The sequence below is a fragment of the Cupressus sempervirens genome, chromosome 10 (assembly GCF_028749045.1).
Source record: "Cupressus sempervirens isolate cs-2001-9-10 chromosome 10, ASM2874904v1, whole genome shotgun sequence".
In the NCBI taxonomy this organism is placed as follows: Eukaryota; Viridiplantae; Streptophyta; class Pinopsida; order Cupressales; family Cupressaceae; genus Cupressus; species Cupressus sempervirens.
In genome coordinates, this window is record NC_143127.1 from 160,592,695 (window position 1) to 160,612,295 (window position 19,601).

Consider the following 19,601-nt stretch of genomic DNA (forward strand, 5'->3'; position numbering starts at 1 on the left):
TGAAACTGTATGAAAGAAAGATCCCAACCTTTCAACTTTAGACGACTTAGTTCACCTTGCAATAGAGACAACCATCCAAATCAAATCCTTAGATGTTGTCATAGACAATTGGGATGCTGCTCTCAAGATTATAATGGAAGTTAACAAGAATTTTTTGGCTAAATACACAATTAGTGTATAAACCATTTGACATAAGTGTCAAAAAGGGGGAGGTAAAAGTCAAGGAGAGACAAATATGCAAGGGGGAGACATGTGAAAGGGGAGATAAAACAAATAGAGAAAGGAGCAAACAGAGGGGGAGCAAACAACATAAAGAGCAAAAACAGAGCATATCAGATAAAGAACATTAGAATAATTGAAGATAAAAGAGTATCAACAAAAGGAAAATCTACTCAGAGGAGTAGAGATTTTGAATACAGAAAAGGCACATCAACTCAGGGGGAGTTACAAAATTTTGAGGTATACAGTCTATTAAATTTTTTTGAAACATTTTAAAGTTTTGTATATATGTCAAATTGTAAATATATTATACTCGAGGAGATTAGAGTTGTTATGTACAGTTAAGTATTTTCGACACTCATGTCAAAGGGGGAGATTGTTGATCTCAGATTGGTTTTGACAATTGACTGTCAACACACTTAAAGTTATTTACTAAGCTTATGCCAAGCTAGTAGTATATGCTGAGTATAATATGTATAGATGCTGAGTTACAATAAGTGTCGAGCAAAACAAAAATATAGTAAGTGTCGAGTCACTCAAGTGTCGAGCAAATAGACAATATCGAGCAAGTTCAAGTGGCAAGTGAACAATAGATGATGAGCAAGATCAAGTGTCCAGTCATCCAGTAATATAGTAAGTGTCGAGCATCAATATTATCGAGTGTTGAGTAACACAGAATGGACCTAGTTGTTTGTGATGGAACAGACAACTATGTAAACCGTTTGTATGCCAAATCATGAATAGATATCAAAGCTTAGAAGATAAGATCAATTCTATTTGATTTCCTATTTAATCAACATGCAACCAATCAGAAAAGTGGAAAGGTTAAACAACAAAAAAGATGAATCTTAGCTGTAGATTCATACCTAACCCTAAGTCACAAAATCCTTATAAGGAGATTGAAGCCCCATAATTTAGCATGATAAAGAGACAGAAGGAGACTAAGGAAGCAAAAGGGGTGAATTGAATTGAAGATATTCAAGGTGACTTAAAAGAAGGACATAATTGCAGAATTAGTTAGTAGAACAGAGGATCAATGCTACATCATTTTCATATCAGATCAATGTGGATAAGATTGGACAAAATCAAGATTTGAATTCAGCTATACAAGATTGTAAGTTGTTAGATCAAACATTCTACTATACTTTCCAACAATTGTATCAGCAGAATGAAATCCTTTGGACTAAGGTTGACTTAACAGTCATAGCAAAATCCTTTAACAGGGTGACATTCCAAGTGAATGTTTTGCAAGTACTTTAACTAGGCACACTTCTAGTAGCGTGTTAAAATCCTTTAACAAGTTAGGATCTAACAATCCTTTGTAAGCCTTTAACAAGGCAGGCCTTTCACAAGGCAGACCATGGTTCATGGTCAAACTTTGTCACCTTAACCAGTTACATTATTGCTATAGTAGCAAAGGTTGTGGGTGTCATCCCCACCCCAGTTTTACCTTCTCATTTTGGAGGGTTTCTGGGTGATCATATCTAGTGTCAAGTGTTTATATGCATGCATTTACTTTATATGTTATTTCAATATGTTTCATGCATATAGTATTTCAAGTTAAAAGTTTTATTGGTTAAAATTTACTTCTGATTCACAACCCCCCCCCCCCCCCCCCCTCAAAAGTATATTTCCCAAATTATAATTCCAACACTCACTTGCTTTCATTAAATAATAAAACGTAATTAGAAAGTATATTTATTAATTTAACTAATAATAATATTTAGAGTTCATTGTTAAAATGAAACTTTTAAATTAATTATTATTAATTTAAATAAATATTATTACAGCAAATTTGGACTTTTAAATAAATCTTTAAATTTAATTCCTCTATTTGATTAATTTATCAATTAATTAAATATTAGTAAAAATTAAATTTTTCTTATAAATTTTTCATTAAATTAAATCATTTAACAATATCTTTATTTGATTTAATTATAACTGAAAGTCACAATAAACCCATCTAAAAGACAAAGTACAAATTCAAACTTAAGGGTCAAAATCTTGAATTCACATCAGTTGACAAATTCAGAAGTGTAGAAAACTCAGATACTTGTCCTATATTCTAAGAAAATTGGATTAGGGTTAGGATTTGGACTTGAGAACTATCTCCCCTCTTTACCATTGAGATACTGCGATAGGGCATGCTCATCTTGGCAATTCGGGGAAATCGATGTCCGGTGCATATAGTCTACATAAAAATTGAACATGTACACATACATACATACATACATATATCTGTAAATACTTAAATCTTATTACATAATTAAGTAACTTAGTTAGTCATCTTCTAGGAAATTATTGATTAAGTATTTGATATTTAATTAACTAATCATCATCCCTTAGTTTATTTATTTATTTAATTAACTATAGCCCAATTGATAAAACCAAATGACAACCCAAAGTATAATTATCAAGTAAATCCCTATTCTTCTATTAAATTAAATAAATACGCTATGCCTATTTTATTTAATTCTACATCCCCTTTTATTAAATTAATCATTTAATAAATCAACCCTTAACCCCTAACTATTCCTAAACCATGTCATTAGCTAAATCTAACCCATTCACCCATGCTAAGCTTACTCAGCCAACTAATTAACTCACCTCATTAATGCTAACCCACTTCCATCCATGTAACATGCCACTTGCATCCTAACACCCTCTTAAGCTAATCCCCTTCCTAAACATGTGCACAACTTTAACAAAGGGTTAAGACTTCCTAATCCAAACCAAAGTCAAACTCCCATCCCATCCCCCTTACATCCCTATCCAAAGACATTAATGGCTCTTACATCCCTCTTCCACACTTCTTCCCCCTCATAACTCCCTTTAACCACCCATTTTGACCCTTCTCTCTCATCCAATCTCCTTGTGACACTTGTCACAAGGCTATGAATTTGAGAAAGCACAATCCACGTGCTTCCCCTTCCTTCAATCGAAGCCTTCCCTCACCTTTCGTCCATTCTTGCATCTTGGCCATCCATCTCACCACCCCTTGGTCTATAAATTGGAGCCTTCCCCTCTCAAAATTTACATCCACTTTTCATGCAAACTTATAATGATATTTTGAGAGCTCATAAACTATCAAAAGTCCTATAATGGAAAAATCCACCCATGCTCCCATCGTTAAACCCTTCACTCACCCTCATACTTGACCATGATCCATCATTTGAAGCTTGAACATGTTTTGAGCACACATCCATCATCATTTGAACACATCTAAGTACCAAGGTCACACTTGGGGAGCTCACCATACTTGGTTTTCTTTCTCCTTACATGTCTCCTTCGTACTCTCATAATGTTTGTTGTATTTCTTTAGTTTATGAATGTTAGATTCATATTAATGGTCATTACACACTAAGATATTACAACATATATTTTGGTACACCCAATGGGGGCAGCATTCAGGTCATGCTCAATCATTTTCACTCACGTATGCTAATCCAAAAAATGATGTCTTGTGCTTATTGCTTTGTGTATTAGATTTTTAACCTTTTTTTAAGGTTTACAAATGATAATATAGGCAACGTGTTCCCAACCACCTCATCCATTTTTGCACAACTAAACCTCAAAACATTCTTTTTTTGTGAACTCGCGGCTGTGAGTTTGAAAGGAAACATATTGTGGGAACACAAACCCACAAAGGTGAGATCACTTTCATAACCTAACCCATCTTCCACATGGCCATCTGAGACCCCTTTTTCATTCTTGCCTTCCTTCGCTCCATGAGATCACTTGTACATGCTCTTGGGTTCACTTGCAATACATGTAGGATCACTCTGCACAAAAACCTAGTTTGACTTCTGGCCTCAAACCCACAATAAAGCCAATCAAAAAGAATGCTTACAAAATCTGCGAGATCACTATCTGGCAAGTTCACTCTGTAAGTATCTATTTCATGGCCTACATTTCTTTTTCTTTTTCTTCACCAGTTTTTGGCAATGATCTCATTAGTTTGACTTCGATCCTGCATTGCGGGATCATTGATTGACTCCTATGGGTACATTGTTATTTTTAATTGTTTGTATGTAGGTGTTGGTTTAGGAACAACTTGTAGGTGGTGGTTTATTTTTAGTTTCCTTAAAATTTTGTTTAAGGAATTGTTGTGGTGTCCACAACACACACCCCATTCCTTACTAGGAATGGGGACCCCCTACTTTTTTTTGACTCTCGGACTCATAGTTTGGGATTCGAGAGAAGAAAACTCGGTTAAATAAGTTAGAAAGTTGAGTCCAAAAATCACCAAAAAAAAATTTTAAAAATAAATTTAAAAACAAATAAAAAAAATTTAAAAAAATTTAAAAATTGAAAAATAAATAAGCGCCACACGTCGTGCGCCTACGCACTCGCGACACTCATGCCATCCTAGCATCGCGCGCGTCACGTTTAGTCGCGCCTTGTGCGCGCCCTTGTGCGCTGCGCGCGCCAAGCACAGTCACGCCTCGCGTGCATGCTTGTGCCAAGTGCCGCTTGCGCACCGCTATGCCTCATGCACACGCGCGCTTTGCCACGGGCTCGCATGCACGCATGTGCGCCGCCTTACCTCGCGCGCGTGCGCGCTTTGCCACGGGTTCGCGCCTCGCGTGCGCACGCTCTGATGCATTTTGTACGTATGCGTGCGCACATGACCAAGGGCCTTGTGTGCTTGTCAAGCTATTTTTTTTTTCACCTTCAGTTTTGTTCGAGTAGTCATGAGAGGGGTTTAAAATATATCGTTTAAGTATAAGTCGATACTTAAGTCGATACTTAAGATATATTTTAATATATGCGACGAATCTTTTGAGATAGGTTTCAGACCTCTCGGAGATAAGGTAAAGATTCTAGGAAATTTCAGGGCTTCAGGAATCTAGACTTAGCCAAATTTTAGGGCTTCAAAATTTCAGACTTAGCCAGATTTTAGGATTCACCTCCAGTTTTGTTTGAATGGCTAGTGTGTCTTTACTATGCATTGTTAACTCTACGGACTAACGTTTGCTTCTTTTGTAGGTAAAAATGGCATTCTCAACTTGTTGAGATCATAACTTTTGACTCGAGCCTCAGAATTCAGAATTGCTTACACCGTTGGAAAGAAGAACTGAAGATCTAATTTCAGTCCCTAAAATAGCGAGCCTTTGGCTACCCAATTTTAGGGACCGATGAAAGTTTCTACTTGAAATTTTGAGCAGAAGACCTCCAAAAAGGTCATTTAAAAATGCCTAGAAAAATTGTGAAAAAATATGAAAAAGTTGCAAACATTTGATCGTCTTGGATAATCTGGATCACTTGGTTTCTCATCGGGAAGGATTGGACAGGTGGAGAGAAGACAAAGGATTGGACACATAAAGCAAATCAAGTTCCTCATCTTATGCAGCTATTGGGGGCAAGATTCAATTCAGGTGCCTCGAGATTTTTGATTAAAGAAGCAGAGGAAGTGCAAGTTGATAAAGGTAATTGGATATAAAGAGGGTGTAAATCATCAAAAAAGGGCATGGAGCATATACAAAAAGTGATCTAAAACCTCATTTGAGCAAAACCCAAAAACCGTTTTCAAAATTGAGAACTTTGATTTTTTGGCAAATTGAGCTCCGCAGGTTCGGAGCTCTGCATTTTCATGTAGCTCCGCAATTCAGAGGTGCGCCGACAGTTGACTGTCAGTTCCAAAAATAGCACTTTCCATGCATTGGGAGCACATTTTGATGGCAAGTTTAACACTGACACACGCCTAGTGAAGAGGCAACTTCTATTTTTGGTGTCTCCATGCACTTCCACTTCGACTGATGGCTTGCTCCTACTTTCTCTCTCATGCTTTGATTATTTTTGACATGTAAAGGGCTCATGCATCCAATTAATGAATAAAATATGGATGGAGTCTTTCTAAGCACCAGTTGTTTGTATATATTTAGTTTGTTTTAATGTTTTAAAAGCATTTTATTGCATTAAGATATCTCTCACTCTCAACACAAATTGAGGAGACGATTTCTTATAAATACCCCATTGTAAAATGTAAAAAGGGCCGCCGTTATTATGTAATAAAATTATGCTTTTGGTGCTAGCATTCGAAGTGTAGTTATTCTTGCCTGAATGTGTCATTGTTTTGTGGATTTATTCATGAGATTGTGATTGAGCCAAAGGTTTATTGCATTGTTTCTGGTTGTGCGATCTTTTAGTTCTGGTGTTTGCTACAGATATATGAATTCCGTTGACGTAACGAGCTTGAGAAGAAATCACTTTTCATGGCCTTGCAATTTGATGAAGAGTGAAACATCATTTGATTTGTTACAGATTCTCACCGACGATTGCATTAGTGGATTCTAGGAAGCGCTGCTCCTGTTTTCATTGGTTTCCTACCGATTTCTTCAAAAGTTTAACTCGCAATGTGTTGTGTTCTGTAGCTTATGTCTGTTTAAGAATTTCACTTTCAAGTTATTTGATTTCATGTTATTTTCTTTCAGTTTCGTTATTTGCTTTGCTAACCCCCCTGTTAGAATAAGACCTCATAGTAGTTGCATTGTTAGAGTTGCATTCATTGAAAAATAGAAAATACAAAAAAAATTGTTCTTTTGGTGTGATATTTTGAGACAGCGAACAGATTTTACTTGATTCCAAGGTAAAAGAGTTTTTGGAACCAGCAAAGGCCTCCTCGTGAACATTCACATTTATCTTTTATTGAGCGGATTTTGGTACGTCACAAGACAAACACTAAACCTTGGAGTGGATCCTTTAAAATATTTGCTTTTCAAGAGAGGAATTACACTATGGATTCCTACCATTGACCTCGTGCAAAATGAACACCCAACAAGAATTTAGTTGTTCAAAACATGGAATGAACTCACACATCTATTCTGGTTTTAAAATAAACATCCCAAATTCAATCTTGAATGCCCTAAGGAAACTTACAAACTTTCAATAGAATGAATGGTTCGATAGCAAGTGAAATCGTGAATGCTAAGGCTCAAAGAATCAATGCTATAAATCACACTTCATCTTGGGCACTAAAACAAACAAAAAACTCCAACTTGAATGCTAAAGTTAAGAAAAAACGAATGCAATAAACATTTGATTTTGGGGTATCAAATAAAATTTCAAATCAAACACTTTAAATTAGTGCTTAAAAAATATTTCATACAATTTTGAATGAGTTATGTAAAAACACTCTTAATCCCATCCTTTTGAAAGTTTCACATGCATGATTTCTTATGTTGACTCAATTTCTTATGTTGACCATCACAGTCAAGTTGGACTAAACCTTTCATGCTAATCACAAGTATTTTCAAGTCATAGGTAGGAAAGGCAACTAAAAGCTTCAAAATTAGAATGAATAAAGTGTCTTGCATGTCTTAAGATTGTGCATTTTAGCACATCTTTGAGTTATCGTTTATTTCTTGCACAAATAGAACCATTTAATTGCATGACACATGTACCGAAAGTTATTATCAAGATCATCCATAACAACCTAGGAGTGCTTCCAGTGAGTTTATCATCCTCTAGAGAGTGCATCCCCTTTGGATAGAAGCTCAAATTGGTAAAATCCTTTGGATGGTATATAAATGAGAAGAAAGGTAAACTTTTTTCTCCATTAGGAAAGTTCGGGCAGTGTATTTTTCGGGGTAGCCTGAGGTGGGAAAACTTTCCCATGATTTCAACATGGCCGAAATAGCTTCTTAAGTAGAACATGTACATAACAACCAATTGGGTGACTCCTTAGATCTAATTACGAACCAACTTAATAGCTACCCTTTTATCCTTGGTGTGTTACTCATGGTGCAAGAGGAAATAAAGCTTCTTTGATGTTACCTAACATATGTGTTTTCTTTGGTAGAGGCATAATGCTACTTGGGTTTCATCTCCAAGAGTCATTGTCCCCGCAGAAGGAGGGCTTATATTTTTCATACCTTGAAGGATCATTGACATGTAATTTTGTTGATAAACTCTTGTATCAACTCACCTCTTCAAATAGAGGGAATTATCACACTAGACCTAGAAAACAACAAGATGGCTCCTCCCAGCAAGACTAATGAGTAACAGATTGAAAACAAATTGACCTTAGGGATACAAGTATTCTTGAATTGTCTTATTTGTGAAAAGACCTTGTGAAAACATACACATTTTCACTATCAAATCCTTTTGCTAAAGAGATCAATTGTCTATCTCTCTCAAAGTTGCTTTGTCCTTCGAGAGATTGTTTTCTCATAATACACAATATCCATTTATCAAAAGAGTCTTATCCTTATTTCAAAATGGTTGTTAGCAAGTCTATTCACAAAAACCCTAAGTCTAGTTTGTTTTACTTCACCTCTTACTTTTAAAAAAAAAGTCATTATATCATCATTTGCTAAAAATATTTCTTATCTACTTAGACCCATTTTCTATCTAGAAGATTCATTTTGTCCAACCTAAAGTAAAAGGTATACTTAGTGTAGTCACTGCCTTAACCCATAGTTGACATAAACCTAGTAAAAAGCCTCATGTCAAACCAACCAAAACCCAAATTAAAAAAAGTCAAGCTTCAACAACCAACAGTTTATGGAGAGATAGAAGAAGAATACAAGACACACACACATAATCCAAGACTTGCTAAACTAGACCAAATTGAGAAACAAGGTATTGAAGTTTCTCTACAGAGTGAGTGGGACCATAAAGTTTAAAACTTGACCTTAAAATGTGAAGTCAATCAAAGCCTCATTGACTACACTAGCTATACCCACTTTGATTAGGTTCCTCTTCTTCCACACACACTTTGCACTTATCATATCATAATTTTTATCCTTTTAGGTTATCATATAGGTTCTTATACTACTTAGGCATTTTCTACATTCATCATCTTTAGGTCATGATTTTAGAAGTCCAACCTATCCAAATCAAAATCATAGATCAAAATCCTCCATCATCTCCATCATACTTGAGCATTTCGTGTCACTTGGTTGAGAATTTTTTATCCTACATCCTACATCCATCACACTATCATGGTTATACCTTTAGACTAAACATTGTCTAGGGTAAATCTATCTTTATCATTTGTCTCTATCATCACCTTGAGATAAAGGTTGGGCTCCACACTTGATCATCATTTGTGTTCTGAAAGGTCACGAGTCTGTCCTAGAGTTGACATTACCATCACATCTTGAGCTCACACATAGGGAAAATATCTCCTCTTTCACTTTGAAATCACATCACTCATCCTTTAGGCCTCCTAGGTATCATATCATTAGAAGTAATATCCTCCACACACATCTTTAATACATCTTTACGTCCTCAAAAATCTCCAAATCACATTTTTATATCCCTAGAACATTTAACAAAACCATCTGCCCACATATACTTGCACCCATTATCATACCATCTTCCATTTCATCCTTAAGAAAATTATCATTTCATGGCACCTACCACACGTTTCGATAAGAACAAAAGGAAGAAGAAAGACATGGATCCTAGTCTTAGTGGTAGTTCAAATAATGCATAGGCATACCCAATAATATTTGCAATCACACATGATCCACCACCACAAAATCCTGAATATTTGGATCGCTCGCTAGACATAGATGCCTTTATGAATAAACTAGGGGCACACAACCATTATCAATGCTAACATAGATAGGAATAAGGAAACCACTATGGAAAGCTTCCTGAGAGACAATGTTGGTGTCTTTGTCTTTGGGAGACAATCACCTTTGGACATATATGATCCTACCCATCCCTTATTTAGTAGAATACCACCGCCCATTGATCCATCCAATCCTAATGACCCATTTTTCGTACTAGAAAGAATGCATCAAATGGTACAACCATAACTCATGGATCCAAACATCCCATCAACCTAGCTTGGTACTCCTATCCCACAAAATAACCAACCCATCATTGCACAATCAGTGGTGCACACAAAACCTTAATAACCTACCATCACACAACCCACATCTACAACCACTTCCATCGATGCTGTTGCCACCACTTCACAATTCACATCTATTCCATTCAATAATGTAGGATATCTTGCCACCTAAATTGTTGCTCCCACTTCATACATACCCACTAGTGGTGCACCCAACACATTCCAACAAAATGCCCAATCAACATCACAATTCACTATAGGGATGCCACTAGTCCAACCTACTAACCCACCTTTTGTCACCCTTAGTCTATGTACATATATGCCAAACACCACCACTTCATTTCCACTTGGTCCTTGGATTTTTGGACAATCATAGGGGCCAACCATAAGCTTCCCACTTAGTACTTGATTCATGCAAACTTTCCAAGCACATCAACTACTGCCACCACCACTTAATCCATTACCACACATCACCAAATATTTTTCTATGCTACCCTTAGGAAGTGGCCAAACAATACCACACCAACAACAACCAGCAATCATGAAAAATTCCTACACCAACTATTTGGCACCTCTCAACAACCACTTGGATTCTCAAGCAGGAGCACAACTTACATATATTGGGCAGAGTGTGCAACCTCAAAACATAGCACCAACAATTCCACCACCACCTCTCCAACAACAACCACCACAACAATAGTATGTCTAAGCATCCGTGCAAAATCATCCATCTGGACAACAATCCCATACCTATCCACCCTAGCAACAAATGAAGTACCAACTTTTTACCCAACAGATGTAGCAGTACATCCAACTGCCACCCCAAGAAATGATAAATCCCATCTAAACAACAGTTCAATCCATATTCCACTCGCCAAAATACACCCATCAGGACTATCCATATTCACCTACCCAATCTTATACACACCCTACACCGAGGGTATCAAGATTGGGGGTACCAGTGATAACACCTATCAACCCTAAATGGGAAGAAATGAAAAGTGCCCTAAAAGAACTCAAAGATGGAATTGAATCTAAGACTTTCAAATTTGAAACTATGGGTCCATATCCATTTGATAGAGAAATGACAATGACACCCTTTCCCAAACATTTTGAAGTCCCTAAATTTGATAAATTCAGGGGAAAAGGAGATCTAGTTACACATGTCAAATAATTTTACATGCACTTCTAAGAAGTGGCTTAGAGTGATGTGTTTCTCATGCATCTCTTTCCTAAAAGCTTTGGAGACCCCACTCTCGAATGGTTCTATCAGATACCCTATGTCACAATTGAAACCTTTGTTGAGCTTTCACAAGCCTTCATGGCCCAATATGCTCCAAACAAAAAGAGGGAGAAAGCCTTGTTGATTACTTGCAAAGATGGAAAACCCTCACAACTTAGATCTCTTGTACTATCCCAAAGCATCACCTTGTCAAAATATTTATTGAAAATGCTCATCCCCATCTCGCTCATCCTATGAGACTGAATTGCCTACAAACATACAAAGATATCAAAGAAAAGGGCATGGGCCTTGAGAAATACTTATCAAGGATGGAATTATCAAGATTTACAAAGAAAACACTCAAGAATGAGGGAAATACCATGACAAACCACGGTATTGGAACAAGAACAAAAACATAGTCACTGATGGTGCCAAAGACACCCAACAAGTTCATGTCTTCAGAGAAACACCTAACACACCAAATACTCCTTATCAACAAATACCCCACCAACAATAACAACTAGCCTAACAATAGAGTGCATGCCAACCATCCTAGCAACAACCTCCACCACAACACAATCAACACAATACACAAGTAGCCAACCATCAAAATCAAACCAATGCCATCACTATAGAGGCCGGACCAAGTCCACGAGTCCAAAGGTAGTCCCTAGTATACACCCCTTTGGGGTAGCCACTTGATGTCATTTTTAAAAATTGGCCAAAAATAATCTTATCAAACATCCAAAAATGCAACCATTAGATCACAATCAATCAAGGGCATCCTAGTATAGAGAAAGTGACTTTTGCAAATTTCAATATGTTAAAGGGCATCCCACTCTCAAGTGTATGCAACTCAAAGACTATGTACAATATCCCATCAAGCAAAAGGAGATCATAGTAGTGGAAAAAGCCTCTCTGAATACAAGATTATTGATCTACCAAAATGCATTTCCCCACACAACAAAAATATAGGCAATGTTCCTGTAAACAATACCACTACCACAAACACCAAAAAATTGAATAATATTAAAAAAAAACAAGGTAATAACCGCGATAAATTTTTGAACTACATATCGACATACTTAGAGTATGGTAATTTGATTGGCAACATATCTCAGATAGAACCTTCAGTTAATGTGATAAATATTAGAGGCCCAGATAACCATTGTGTAGTTACCACAAGAAGGACCTAACTCAACATCACCGGGACATCTGTGCCTACCCTATCAAGACCACAATATAATATCCTGGAACACCTTGGGAACATTTCAACCCAAATCTCTATCCTAGATTTTCTGTGCACTAGTCCACTTTACAAATAAATCCTTGATAGTGCACTTCACAAGTCTCACGTCCTTGCTGATATCAATGCCATAGAATTTCAAAATTTGGTAGGACATCTATTCACATCATGCATATTGTCCTTCAAAACCTATGAAATCCCATCTACTGAGCCAAATCACATCCTTCCACTCTGCGTAGCCATTATGGTTTATGACTTCACTGTTAAGAGGGTTATGATAGATAATGGATCAACTTTTAACCTATGTACATTAAAGCTCATTAAACAATTGGGATACATTGAGGTAGATATCATAAATGAAGTCATCACTATCAAGGTCTATGACAACTTAGAGTGGACCACCGAAGGAACTATCTTGCTTCCTATCAGAGTTGGCCCCATCACTCAAGAAATAGTTTGTCATGTAGTTACTCTTAACCTACCCTTCAACATCCTCCTTAGCTGCCCATGGATTCATGCTAGGAAGGTCATCCCCTCCACTGATCATTAGTGCATCAAATTTTTCCATCATGGCACTGAGATAACCATCCACACTAATCTTGAACCCTTTGCATATTGCAAAGCAATAGAAGCATTCTACAATAACCATTACCCCAAAATTGAGATTGACACCATCATGGCTAGCTCTTTTGGTACTTGCCACAAACTTGACACCATCTTAGCCTCCACACTCTCCACCATTAAGATCAACTACCAAGGTTGTGGTGAATACAATCTCTCAAATGCCTTTGTTGTCAATGCTCTACCTCTTGACCCACGTACTTGAGGGTGCCTAGCCTATCAGGGGCTAGAGCCAAACACAACTCCTCAGCTCAAACAAGTCAAGCCTGCCACATCTATTTCCAACAAGATCCTCAATAGAGAAGAAACAACCCCTCACATCAGTACATGGTTATACAAGGACCCACCTCCAAAAGGTAAGGAACTCCTTGACTATTTCAAATAGAAGTATCCACACTCACACTACCTTACTACCAAATATTGGGATTGTCAAGGAAGTGGCCTAGGACATGAAGAGTTAGGCATTAGACAACCAGTAGAAGCATATAAAGAAGAGAAGAAGAAAGGTCTAGGATATGAAAACCCCACAACTGGGGGCACTACTAAAGACGATCATGCCTTTTTGAACATCTAGAGCAATCTCATAGAAGTTGAAGACATCCCTAAGGAACTTGAAAATAAATCCTACGATGATATTTTCCTTGACGAACCTACCTTAGGAGCCTCTATTCTCTATGAAATATCCATCAATCTTATAGAACTTCCCCTCACTCATCCTGAACTCATTGATTGGGGCCAACCAAGTGTTATCCATGTTGACAAACTCTCTATAAAGCATGTGCTCCTCAAATTCATCGGAGCTAAAATACCACACAAAAAGCCACCATCACAGCCAACTTACATCTACAAATTGGAGCCAAAGGGTTACTTTGGGGGGGATGAGACCTCTAGTCACAAGAATGATCAAAATAAAGAAAAATAAAAAACAAAAACAAAGTAAAGGTATCCCCTGGTGAAAACTCTTCTAGAATACCATTGGATCATTCAAAAACTAAAATGCAAATAAAGGATGTATCTGATGGTGAGAACCTCTCTGAGGCACCTAAGGATGGAGATTCCATTCTTCCCCCACAAGATCACATGCTTGCAGTATCATCAATGTTGATTGAAGATATCAGACCAGTCAACATAAGTCTAACAAAGATCCCAAGGATCACATACATTGCAACATCCTTACCATCAGATCAAGAAAACCTTCTCACTGAAGTGCTTCGAAAAATATTGGTTGATTTGCATGGTCTTATCAAGACATGCCAGAATTAATCCTAAATTAGTGGTGCATCATTTGGCAGTTGATCCAAAGGTCAAACCAATCAATCACAAACTCTAAAAGATGCATCCTAAGGTTTCTCTACTGGTCAAAGTTGTCATGTCCCCAAATTTTTGGTGACAGTTCAATTTAATTAATTTAATTAATGGTTGTCCAAGGACGACTAATTAGTTATTTTAATTAAATAAGTAGTTATTAAAAGATAACTTTATATTTAATAAAGTTACTTGGAGTATTTAATAAAGTCACTTGAGGGATAAGATCAAAAAGGTTCTAGAAGTCTCTGGAGAGGATGGAGAAAAAGAATAAATAGGCACCCCGGGGCTCCATTCGAATCAAGTGATTGTGTTATCTCTCTTTGATTTTCAGATTGTGATTCAATCACAGGTGCATTGTGGAACCTAGGGTTTCGACAATCGTCACAGTTGGCCATTGAGAACGATAACTCTCAATTGGTTCGCAATTTTGAGGGTGTGAAATATCATCCGAATTATTGCAGATTGGAGGTGACATTCAGTCATTTCATCAGGGCGTTAACCTGTGGCTTAAGGCCAATTTTGTGATTCATGGACCATGGGAGGATCAGTTAGCAGGAATTAACTATTGCAGAATTGGAGGAGTTCGAAGGGAAAACGCAAGCACATTTGTAATCAGAAACTTTCTATACCTAGTCGAATTACATGCAAAATTGTTACCGGGTCTTACCTAAACCCAGACGGCTCAATCATCAACAGGATAAGTAGTATCGATCTGGTCCCAAGAGAACGGAGCATCAGAGAGGGCAAGGCAGGACCATTCACAATCGTTAGCTGCATGACGGACAAAGGAAACTCAGGTGTTGGATCGTTTTAGGCTGCCGGATTCCATACAAGACGCCGCTTAGGATTACATCGAAGAATTGAAGGGCAGATCGCGGGAGAGGGAACATATTGAGGGTTTTCAAATCTGTCCATTTCCGCAAAACCCTCGAAATGGAGATTTGGGGGAAAGTGATCGAGCTAGGAAAGTGTCTTCATTATTTATAAATTGGATGACTCCCTTCAGCAACCGTAGACTTACTGTCACCCGCGTTAAATCATTGTAAATAGTTGCAGGAGACGCAAAGAGTTATAAACTCAAACTTGGATTCCGGTCAAGAGATTGGCGTTTTCTATCAAATAAGAATGCATCCGATCTCCATCCAGTATCATTGATCTGAGCACGGGGGACGTCAGCTATGTGAGCAGTCGTATTCTTAAACTTCTTGGGGATTGTTTAGTTTGATCTTAGGAGGAGAAAATGCCCTAGGCGACATGCAGCGAACGATGCAAAAGAGTGGAGGATTTGCGGTTGATCCATCCAAGACTCGCGGCGCAGAGTAGGACAGGGTCGAAACATACTTGCAATGAATGCGATGTGGAAATATCGTGAGCAGGTCTGAAAGCTGGAAAGGCTTTACATAATATACGTGCAGAGATTAGAGTTCAGTTAAGAAGTTCCCAAGTGCAGGCTTAAGAACGCAAGGTGGTATGCTAGAACCAGTGACCCCCGTCCAGATCAGCCAAAGGACTGGCAAACTCTCCTATCTGGCAGAGTCATATTGCTCAATTTCCTGCAAGACACTACATTGAATAAGGATAAGTAACTTGCCACTTTACAAGTACTACTGGTCGGTCATTTCAGGCACCCGTTGGATTATCATTGCTCTTGGTCACAGAGTCAAGAAATTTCAGGTTGTATTACCATTACATCTGGCAAATCGATTGAGTCATTATTTCCTTAATCTTTTAATCATTGAAGTTTGGTAAATTTGTAGAGCATTGTCTTATAGTGCGGTTTCAGTTTCCAAATAAGTGTTTTTACGGATTTCAGTGGTATTAGAGCTCGATTGTTAATTGTTTGACGAAATGTCTGCCAAACCTTTGAAGTTTTAAGTATTTTGGTGTTTAAGAGGCAAATATCCTGTCGGGGATATTTCAAAAGTAGATTTAGAAAAGATGTTAGATGAGAAGATCATCTGCACAATTGATTATTCAAATTGGATCTCTAAAATGGTACTTGTCACCAAGCCCTCTGGTGATATCAGAATTTGCACAAATTTAATAGACCTCAACAAGGCTTGTCCCAAAGATGATTTCCTTTTACCAAATATCGACATGATTGTTGATCTCACAACAGGTCTCACTACAAGCCAAAAGTTGTTATCTCTCATGGATGTTTTCTCCAAACATAATTAGATACAAATAGTAGCAGAGGACCAACATAAAAAAACATTCACCACCCCTTAGGGGACTTTTTATTACAACATGATTCTATTTGGGTTAAAGAATGCAAGGGAAACCTATCAACAAGCTATGACGGTCATCTTCCATGACCTCATCCATAAAACTCTTGAGGATTATGCAGATGACATCTTGGTCAAATCTATTAATGCCCTGGATCAACTATCTCACCTCGAAGAAGTGTTCAATCAATTAGAAAAGTATCGCCTCATGCTCAACCTCAAGAAATGTATCTTTGGTGTCACATCTGGGAAGCTCCTAGGTTCTATTGTATTAAAGTACAACACTGAGATTGACCCCAAGAAGGTCAAAGCCATCATGGATATGCCTCCTCCCAAAACATTGTGACAACTTCGCTCCCTCCAATGAAAGTTGCAATCAGTAAGATGGTTCATCTCTTAGAGAGCAAATAAATGCCAACCATTTACACATTTGCTAAAAAAGGATCAGAGTTTTAGATGGGATCATATATGTTAGCGCAGCTTCGAGAAGATCAAGCAATACTTGGCCATCTCACGTATCCTGGTTCCTCCAATTGCTGGGAGACCATTGATATTGTACATAGCAACTACCCCAACAACATTAGGCACGCTTCTAGTACAACTTGATACTAAAGGGAAAGAAAAAGCTATCTACTACATTAGGCGTGTATGCACCCTAAAATGGTCGCCTAGACTATGGGCCCCCATTATTCAATTTATCAATTTATCAATTTCCTGAATCAATGGTTTGCAATATTTTATTAAATCAATTTCCTTCGTCAAATTTGATTATTTATTTTTCTAAGGATGATCATTTTATCCTAAGTCTTATTTAATTAAAAGAAAATCTCTCTTTTAATTAAATAAAATAAGTCCCCATTTAATTAAAAGAAAACCTCTCTTTTAATTAAATTCATCCACATTTAATTAATTAAGAGGAAAACCCTTCTTTTAATTTAATTAAATATTTCCTATTAAATTAAAAGAACTTACTCCCTTTTAATTAAATAAATCCCACATGAAAAAGGAAATGAAATAAATAAAAATTAAATAAATTTCTTTTTCCTTCCGTCATTTAATCCTTATCCTCTTTTCTCATCGGTGGAATTTTGTCTCACATGGATCAAACTCTATTATCCCATATGGGTTGTGAGAATTTTATCACTTCCACATTTTTCTTTATAAGGGAGAGCCCTCTCCTCATTTTTGACATCCATTATTATGCTATTTGTTATGTTGGAGAGCGATTTTTGAAGAAAGAGTTTGAATACTAAAGCTTTTTGTGGAGAACTTCTATCTTCTTGTCTTCTTCTCTCATGCATCCATGGATTCCATCATGAAGATCCATCCTTGTATTTTCATATTAGCTCAGATCTTGCATTGAGAGATTAGATCTTGCTTTCATAGATTAGATCTTGCATTGTTTTGCATTGTTATCATATAGATTAGTTTGCATTTTCATTTGCATGCATATTTTTATCCTTGAATCTCTTGTTTCATGGTGTACTCGCATAGGCACAAACTAGGTCAAAACTGCCTCCATTACAAACCCTTGCACTCCATGAATAAAGAGCTATGAGCTGCCATTTGAGACGTCATTTTTTAGCAATCTTGGATATAATGACTCATAGAAGTGTGCTCACATTTTAGGCATACAAGGCGCACTCTAGTTGGTTATGAGATTAATTACACACCTATGGAGAAAGCTTATTTAGTTGTGGCTTTTTCCACTCAGAAGCTTTGCCATTACATGTTGAGTCATACTATGCAACTCATCTCCAAGATCAATCCCTTGAAATACATATTATCACATGCAGCACTCATAGGTCACCTAGAAAAATGGATCATGCTCCTTAGTGAATTTGACATCCAATATGTTGATAGAAAGACAATCAAAGGACAAGCTATAACATATCACTTGGTTGATGCACCCTTAATTGATAATCACCCTATGGTTATGGAGTTTCTAGATGAACATCTTTGCATGATAGAAGAACAACTAGCATGGAATCTATACTTTGAAATATCTTATACCTCCCATGGCTCTAGAGCAAGAATATTGTTGGTCACCCCTCAAGGTGACTACATTCCTAAGTCTTTTAAACTTCAGTTCTAGTGCACAAAGAACTTATTAGACTATGAAGCTCTTATTGCAGGGTTCAAGATAGCAGTTGAATGGAACATCACAAAATTACAAGTCTTTGGAGACTCAAAACTAATAATCAAGTAAGTCCTTAATGAATACCAAACAAAGGATGACAAACTCCAACCTTACAAAGAATTGGTTGATCAATTAAAGAAACATTTCACTTAGATCCAATTCATCCAGGTACCAAGGTTGTAAAACAAGGCTGCAGATGCCATAACCATTATCAGTTCACTCTAGGAAATTCCTCAAGAAGCTACACAATATGAGTTCTTAGTTGAGCAATTACTTGAGCCCACATACAAGAATGATGAATCAATGCGAGTATGCATCTTGGTTGTTCCCCAATCCCCATGGTACCATGAAATTCATGTTTATTTAAAAATGGTATCATATATCCTCATCTCACATGAACCCAATGCCAAAAATTAATTCGTAGAGCATCCTGCTACACTATCCTAGCCAACACCCTATATCATTGAGGTTATCATGATACTCTCTCTCTCTCTCTCTCAATGTTTAGACCAAAATGAGGCCTTAATGACTCTCAAAGAGGTACATGTTAGACTTTGTGGTGCTCACACGACTGATATAGTCCTAGCTAGACAAATAGTATGAGATGGATACCACTGGCCTACCATTGAACATGATGCTTTTGAGTTTTTCAAAAGGTTTCTACCTTGTCAACAACATTCGAATTTAATATGAGCTCTGGCTCAAGGTTTTCAATCCATTGCACTGCCATGGTTGTTTTCATGCTGGGGGTTTGACCTTCTTGGTTTTATTGCACGTCTATCTTCAGAAGGCCACAAATAGATAATCATTGC